At 42.4% G+C, this 9,486-nt stretch overlaps 1 protein-coding gene across 1 annotated transcript in view; it reads left to right on the forward strand.

Annotated features, from left to right (window-relative positions):
- The first annotated feature begins 8,508 nt into the window (after positions 1 to 8,508).
- Positions 8,509 to 9,486, forward strand: part of LOC139763500 (uncharacterized) — a 10,873-nt gene continuing 9,895 nt past the window's right edge. The window contains exon 1 of the mRNA XM_071689624.1: positions 8,509 to 8,647. The gene's annotated coding sequence lies outside the window, so the exon portion shown is untranslated. The remainder of the gene's footprint in view (positions 8,648 to 9,486) is intronic.

Genomic DNA, 9,486 nt, shown 5'->3' on the forward strand with positions numbered 1-9,486 from the left:
GTCTACTGTCCAACCCTTATACCAATCTCCACAACAGTGCAGTACCTCTTTGTTGAGCTACAAAGTGGTTGATACACTTGTACCACAGTCCATTACTCTTCATGCCGTATCCTACCCTTGTACCACAGTGAAATGCCTTCCGTTCACATTGTAATGCAGTGCATTATCCTCACATAGCACACCAAGACATGAAAAAATTCTACCTCCGTATTCCCTGCTTGATGTAGAAGGCGACTAAAAGAGGAGGGAATGGGGGCCTGGAAATCTTCCCCTCCATATATATATTATTTTTTTTATTTTACTTTGTCACTGTCTCCCGTGTTAGCTAGGTAGCGCAAGGAAACAGACAAAAGAATGGCCCAACCCACCCACATACACATGTATATACATACACGTCCAAACACGCAAATATACGTACACGTCCAAACACGCAAATATACATCCCTATACATCTCAACGTATACATATATATACACACACAGACATATACATATATACACATGTACATAATTCATACTGTCTGCCTTTATTCATTCCCATGGCCACCCTGCCACACATGAAATACAACCCCCTGCCCCCGCATGTGCACAAGGTAGTGTTAGGAAAAGACAACAAAGGCCACATTCGTTCACACTCAGTCCCCAGCTGTCATGTATAATGCACCGAAACCACAGCTCCCTCTCCACATCCAGGCCCCACAAAACTTTCCATGGTTTACCCCAGACGCTTCGCATGCCCTGGTTCAATCCATTGACAGCACGTCGACCCCGGTATACCACATCGCTCCAATTCACTCTATTCCGTGCACGCCTTTAACCCTCCTGCATGTTCAGGCCCCTTTCATTACTTACTCAATCAAACCACCTCACACCACATATTGTCCTCAAACATATCATTTCCAACACATCCACCCTCCTCTGCACAACTCTATCTACAGCCAACGCCTCACAACCATATAACATTGTTGGAACCACTATTCCTTCAAACATACCCATTTTTGCTTTCAAAGATATTGTTCTTGAATTCCACACCTTCAATGCTCCCAGAACTTTTGCCTCCTCCCCCACCCTATGATTCACTTCCGCTTCCATTGTTCCATCCCTTGCCAAATCCACTCCCAGATATCTAAAACACTTCACTTCCTCCAGTTTTTCTCTTCTGCAGTTTCTCACATGAATCAGCCACCACTGCTGTATCATCAGCGAACAACAACTGACTCACTACCCAGGCTCTCTCATAAACAACAGACTTCATACTTGCCCCTCTTTCCAAAACTATTGCATTCACCTCCCTAACAACCCCAACCATTAACAAATTAAACAATCATGAAGACATCACACAGCCCTGCCACAAACCAACATTCACTGAGAACTAATCACTTTCCTGTCTTCCTACACGTACACATGCCTTACATCCTCGATAAAAACTTTCACTGCTTCTAACAACTTGCTTCCCACACCATATATTCTTAGTACCCTCCACAGAGCATCTCTATCAACTCTATCATATGCCTTCTCCAGATTCATAAATGCTACATACAAATCCATTTGATTTTCTAAGTATTTCTCACATACATTCTTCGAAGCAAACACCTGATCCACACATCCTCTACCACTTCTGAAACCACACTGCTCTTCCCCGGTCTGATGCTCTGTACATGCCTTCACCCTCTCAATCAATACCCTCCCATATAATTTCCGGGGAATACTCAACAAACTTATACCTCTGTAATTTGAGCACTCACTTTTATCCCCTTTGACTTTGTACAATGGCACTATGCAAGCATTCCGCCAATCCTCAGGCACCTCACCATGAGTAATGCATACACTGAATAACCTCACCAACCAATCAACAGTACAGTCACCCCCTTTTTTAATAAATTCCACTGCAGTACCATTCAAACCCTCTGCCTTGCTGGCTTTCATCTTCTGCAAAGCTTTTACTACCTCTTCTCTGTTTATCAAATCATTCTCCCTAACCCTCTCACTTTGCACACCACCTCGCCCAAAACACCCTATATCTGCCACTCTATCATCAAACACATTTAACAAACCTTTAAAATACTCACTCCATCTCCTTCTCACATCACCACTACTTGTTATCACCTCCCCATTAGGTACAGTAGGGTTGAGGGACAAGTCAATTGGGAGGTAAGTTTGAATGGAGAAAAACTTGAGGAAGTGAAGTGTTTTAAATATCTGGGAGTGGATTTGGCAGCAGATGGAACCATGCAAGTGGAAGTGAATAATAGGGTGGGGGAGGGGGCGAAAGTTCTGGGAGCGTTGAATAATGTGTGGAAGTCGAGAACATTATCTCGCAAAGCAAAAGTGGGCATGTTTGAAGAAATGGTGGTTCCAACAATGTTATATGGTTGTGAGGTGTGGGCTATAGATAGAGTTGTGCGGAGGAGGGTGGATGTGCTGGAAATGAGATGTTTAAGGACAATATGTGGTGTGAGGTGGTTTGATCGAGTAAGTAATAATAGGGTAAGAGAGATGTGTGGTAATAAAAAGAGTGTGGTTTGAGAGAGCAGAAGAGGGTGTTTTGAAATGGTTTGGTCACATGGAGAGAATGAGTGAGGAAACATTGACCAAGAGGATATATGTGTCAGGGGTGGTGGGAATGAGGAGAAGTGGGAGACCAAATTAGAGGCGGAAAGATGGAGTGAAAAAGATTTTGAATGATCGGGGCCTTAACATACAGGAGGATGAAAAGCATGCAAGGAATAGAGTGAATTGGAACTATGTGATATACCGGGGTAGACGTGCTGTCAATGGATTGAACCAGGGCATGTGAAGCGTCTGGGGTAAACCATGGAAAGTTTTGTAGGGCCTGTATGTGGAAAGGGAGCTGTGGTTTCGATGCATTATTACATGACAGCTAGAGACTGAGTGTGAACGAATGTGGCCTTTGTTGTCTTTTCCTAGGGCTACCTCGCACACATGAGAGGGGAGGGGGTTGTTATTTCATGTGTGATGGGGTGGCGATGGGAATGAATAAAGGCAGACAGTATGAATTATGTACATGTGTATATATGTATATGTATATTTGCGTGTGTGGACGTGTATGTGGGTGGGTTAGGACATTCTTTTGTCTGTTTCCTTGCGCTACCTCTCTAACACGGGAGACAGCGACAAAGCAAAATAAATAAATTTATAAATAAATGAATATATATATATATATATATATATATATATATATATATATATATATATATATATATATATATATATATTTTTTTTTTTTTTTATACTTTGTCGCTGTCTCCCGCGTTTGCGAGGTAACGCAAGGAAACAGACGAAAGAAGTGGCCCAACCCCCCCCCCCATACACATGTATATACATACGTCCACACACGCAAATATACATACCTACACAGCTTTCCATGTTTTACCCCAGATGCTTCACATGTCTTGATTCAATCCACTGACAGCACGTCAACCCCGGTATACCACATCGCTCCAATTTACTCTATTCCTTGCCCTCCTTTCACCCTCCTGCATGTTCAGGCCTCGATCACACAAAATCTTTTTCACTCCATCTTTCCACCTCCAATTTGGTCTCCCTCTTCTCCTCGTTCCCTCCACCTCCGACACATATATCCTCTTGGTCAACCTTTCCTCACTCATTCTCTCCATGTGCCCAAACCATTTCAAAACACCCTCTTCTGCTCTCTCAACCACGCTCTTTTTATTTCCACACATCTCTCTTACCCTTACGTTACTTACTCGATCAAACCACCTCACACCACACATTGTCAGACATCTCATTTCCAGCACATCCATCCTCCTGCGCACAACTCTATCCATAGCCCACGCCTCGCAACCATACAACATTGTTGGAACCACTATTCCTTCAAACATACCCATTTTTGCTTTCCGAGATAATGTTCTCGACTTCCACACATTCTTCAAGGCTCCCAGAATTTTCGCCCCCTCCCCCACCCGATGATCCACTTCCGCTTCCATGGTTCCATCCGCTGCTAGATCCACTCCCAGATATCTAAAACACTTCACTTCCTCCAGTTTTTCTCCATTCAAACTCACCTCCCAATTGACTTGACCCTCAACCCTACTGTACCTAATAACCTTGCTCTTATTCACATTTACTCTTAACTTTCTTCTTCCACACACTTTACCAAACTCAGTCACCAGCTTCTGCAGTTTCTCACATGAATCAGCCACCAGCACTGTATCATCAGCGAACAACTGACTCACTTCCCAAGCTCTCTCATTCACAACAGACTTCATACTTGCCCCTCTTTCCAAAACTCTTGCATTCACCTCCCTAACAACCCCATCCATAAACAAATTAAACAACCATGGAGACATCACACACCCCTGCTGCAAACCTACATTCACTGAGAACCAATCACTTTCCTCTCTTCCTACACGTACACATGCCTTACATCCTCGATAAAAACTTTTTACTGCTTCTAACAACCTGCCTCCCACACCATATATTCTTAATACCTTCCACAGAGCATCTCTATCAACTCTATCATATGCCTTCTCCACATATATATATATATATATATATATATATATATATATATATATATATATATATATATATATATATATATATTGTTACGAACTCAGTACTTATTGAAGCAAGGTCGCCAGTAACATATATATGTTACAAATACTATGCTGGTCCTCGCCTTTGCAAGGACGGTAGATTTGTAATATAGCACAACTCAGGATAACGCTATCTTAACGTTATAGGGTTAAAACAAACACCAAGGCTAGAATTACTTATAATGAAAAGAATTCAAATGTACAAGGTGAAAACATAAATCAGGCACGAATCATTTAAGTTAACACTGAACAAGAGTTTAACATTGAACATGGGTTAACATTCCAGATAAGATTTCAAACCAGGAGATCTCTTTCCGTTGACACTTTGTTCGATAGCATTACATTCAGTTAGATTCTGACGTGACACAGTAAACAATCGTTGCTACACTTAGTTAAGCTTGACTTGACACAGTAACATCTTACAACCTAGTTGAACTTGACGGGACACAGTAACATATCATTACACTTAGTTAAGCTTGGCATGACACAGTAAATATCGTCGTCACACTTAGTTAAGCTTGACACAGTAATATCTTACAACCTAGGGCAGCGGTGGCTACGGGGTTCGAGACAGGGAAAGCCTACATTACCTTGCTGGACTCGAGACTGCTGAAGGAATCAAGGTCTCAGACGATCGTCTGAGCTTTTATCTGAATGACCAGCAAGGCAGGAACAGCTGGCCACGCCTCGACCCGCCACCTAGTTCTACTATAGGTCACAATGACACAATTGCCCTTGATAGGTCAAGAGACTGGTTGTCACGCCCTCTTCTCGACGTGATTGGCTGAAGGAGGCCTAAGGTCCGGCCTACGTATGTGGCGTGCATCCAAAATCCTCTGTTCCTTTGTCCACGCCGGCAGCGAAAGCACGTGACGACATACGGTAGCTGTTCCCACGGTTGGGCCTGACGCCGTTGACCTAACGTTTGGGTGCTATAGGACCGGTCAAGATCTGGGTCAAAACATGATTACTAAGGCAATCAACACGGTCAGGGAGGGTGAGATCCGAGATGACAGCAGCCGCTCCCTACACCCAGGCACGCCATACACAGAGATACACCAAGACACATATACGAACCATGTGGGCACAAACACACGCGTTCGTAACAATATATATATATATATATATATATATATCCCTGGGGATAGGGGAGAAAGAATACTTCCCACGTATTCCCTGCGTGTCGTAGAAGGCGACTGAAAGGGGAGGGAGCGGGGGGCTGGAAATCCTCCCCTCTCATTATTTTTTAATTTTCCAGAAGAAGGAACAGAGAAGGGGGCCAGGTGAGGATATTCCCTCAAAGGCCCAGTTCTCTGTTCTTAACGCTACCTCGCTAACGCGGGAAATGGCGAATAGTTTGAAAGAATATATATATATATATATATATATATATATATATATATATATATATATATATATATATATGCACAGTCACCAAAAGAAGGAACAGAGAAGGGGCCAAGTGAGAATATTCCCTCAAAGACTCAGTCTTCTGTTCTTAACGCTACCTCGTTAGCTAATGTGGAAAATGGCGAGAAGTATGGAAATGTATATATATTATTATTATTATTATTTTGCTTTGTCGCTGTCTCCCGCGTTAGCGAGGTAGCGCAAGGAAACAGACGAAAGAATGGCCCAACCCGCCCACATACACATGTATATACATACATGTCCACACACGCAAATATACATACCTATACATCTCAATGTACACATATATAAACACACACAGACATATGCATATATACACATGCACATAATTCATACTGTCTGCCTTTATTTATTCCCATCGCCACACATGGAATAACATCCCCCTCCCCCCTCATGTGTGCGAGGTAGCACTAGGAAAAGACAACAAAGGCCCCATTCGTTCACACTCAGTCTCTAGCTGTCATGTAATAATGCCCGAAACCACAGCTCCCTTTCCACATCCAGGCCCCACAGAACTTTCTATGGTTTACCCCAGACGCTTCAATTGCCCTGATTCAATCCATTGACAGCACGTCGACCCCGGTATACCACATCGATCCAATTCACTCTATTCCTTGCCCGCCTTTCACCCTCCTGCATGTTCAGGCCCCGATCACTCAAAATCTTTTTCACTCCATCTTTCCACCTCCAATTTGGTCTCCCACTTCTCCTTGTTCCCTCCACCTCCGACACATATATCCTCTTGGTCAATCTTTCCTCACTCATTCTCTCCATGTGCCCAAACCATTTCAAAACACCCTCTTCTGCTCTCTCAACCACGCTCTTTTTATTTCCACACATCTCTCTTACCCTTACATTACTTACTCGATCTAACCACCTCACACCACATATTGTCCTCGAACATCTCATTTCCAGCACATCCATCCTCCTGCGCACAACTCTATCCATAGCCCACGCCTCGCAACCATACAACATTGTTGGAACCACTATTCCTTCAAACATAGCCATTTTTACTTTCCGAGATAATGTTCTCGACTTCCAAACATTCTGTAAGGCTCCCAGGATTTTCGCCCCCTCCCCCACCCTATGATCCACTTCCGCTTCCATGCTTCCATTCGCTGCCAGATCCACTCCCAGATATCTAAAACACTTTACTTCCTCCAGTTTTTCTCCATTCAAACTTACCTCCCAATTGACTTGACCCTCAACCCTACTGTACCTAATAACCTTGTTCTTATTCACATTTACTCTTAACTTTCTTCTTTCACACACTCTACCAAACTCAGTCACCAGCTTCTGCAGTTTCTCACATGAATCAGCCACCAGCGCTGTATCATCAGCGAACAACTGACTCACTTCCCAAGCTCTCTCATCCCCAACAGACTGCATATATATATATATATATATATATATATATATATATATATATATATATATATATATATATATATATAATGATAATTTGGAGATGCAGACAATCTATTCTGGGTGAGCCATGGTTTCAATTGTGCCATTTAGTGCCGAATGGTTATTGTCGCTACTTTGGTGTCAGGGTGTTGTGATGTGGTGATTGAGAGGATGTCTGCACAAGAAATGGTAGGTCAAGTAGGAAGAGATTGAAGAGTTGGAGAAAGAATTGCATTTTGAGATCTCCATTGAACGGTTGAAGTGTTTTAGAGATGAAGCCAACAATGAAATTGGCCAATCGCTTTTTGTCCATGTAGTGGAGGGTGGAGTCTAAGTATTTTTTTTTTTTTTGTGTGTGTGTGTGAGGATGTATTGTAGGATATTGCCAAAGTTACGTAGAAAGTCCGTTGCCGCTAATAATGTTTGTTTAGTTATGATTAGTTGAATCCATTTAGGTAGGATATGTTGTTTTAGGTTGTGTAATTTTAAGCAGGATGTTTGACTGAAATACTTGTGGCAATTGATGTACATGTCACTCCTACTGGTTAACACGACCTTCCACGAGTTGAAAGAGAACATTTTGGACTAACAAGACGAATACCATTAATGGCATCTAAGGCCACCCAACCTAACTTAGTGTGATTCATTAAAATTCATGAAATGATTAAGATTCTTAGGTAACTACAACATACCAATAGAATGTCATGTTTCCTCCTCTAAAGTCAACCATCCTAAAATATCTCGTTTAAACTATCATGAAAGAAGCTATCTGGACAACTCGAACATACCAATGGGATTAAATCAGAAGACGGACATTCCATTTTCCTTCTCTGTTCCCTCCCGCCCCCACTTCCCGGTGACGCCCTCTGTGAGATAAGAAAAATGACGAATGATATTGCCAATCATGTATTTCTTTCTTTAATTTCGAAGGCTCACGAGGACTATGGATGCGTTAGGCCACCCAAAACACCGAACATCAATTAAACATGCTTCCTTCCTTCTCAAGTAATCCTACTAACTCTTTGCAGTCATAGAGTAATATTGATAGAGATAGAGGGTATTAGGAACGTGGTCAACAAGATAGGACAGGCCGAGAGATTGGTTCTTATCAGACTGCCGGAACAGTCACCGTTACTAGACTAACCCCACGCAGTCACGTCCACTCCAAGGAGCTGTAAGTTGGCCTCTCTCTCCCTCCAGGAATACAACAGACCTGTTCAAGTTTCAAACGTGAGTCCTGTGTTGTTTTTGCACATTGTTATTGCCAATGTATACATATATTTGCCAAATTCTACTAGGTTTGGATTAGAGTGTACAGTTTTACAGGTCCTGTGTTTTGTGTGTAGTAATTGGAGATCAATAAAAAGTTCTGATTTTCTAACCCAGTTACCATAACCACGGAAGGAGCCTTGAGCACGAAGGTATAGTGCATTCACGAGTCGTAGCTTCTTGTTATAGGAGTAAAAATGGAATATTATGATGAAAAAGCATTTTCAATAATCATTGTTGTAAAAATATTAAATTGCTAGACAGCCAAGTCTGGTCTCAGTGCCTGACAACCAGTTCAAATACTTTAAGACGGCACTTAAAACACCTTATCCTCGCCTTCCAAATGATTGCAAGTATCACTGACTGATGGCGGTATGGCAAAGTATTACAAAAATGTTGGGCACTACCATCGTTATTCGTAGGCAACAATCACGTCTAATTATCATCCGAACTTTAGGACGGTAGGAAACCAAAAAGAAATGGATAAATCCCTTAAGCTGGATTCTCGTGAGGAGTTTGGTATCTGAGGCTTAATAAGTGGTAAGGCACAGTTCACTGGGTTCAACCGCCAGTATTTCAAACGCTTCCAGTCAAAGCGTAAGCTGTTATGCAACTCGACCCTTGAGCATAAGAGTACAGCTTCAAGAGAACAGTTCGATCCTTAAGAAGGATGATAAATTATGGAGTATGGCGGTTCGAATCTGGCAAAATGGCCGGGCTTTTCTCCACATTGGCCTCAAGGGTCAAATCAAAGACCACATTCATACCCCACGGGTGTAGCGTCGTGCTCATGGGTATAG

The sequence above is a fragment of the Panulirus ornatus genome, chromosome 47 (assembly GCF_036320965.1).
Source record: "Panulirus ornatus isolate Po-2019 chromosome 47, ASM3632096v1, whole genome shotgun sequence".
In the NCBI taxonomy this organism is placed as follows: Eukaryota; Metazoa; Arthropoda; class Malacostraca; order Decapoda; family Palinuridae; genus Panulirus; species Panulirus ornatus.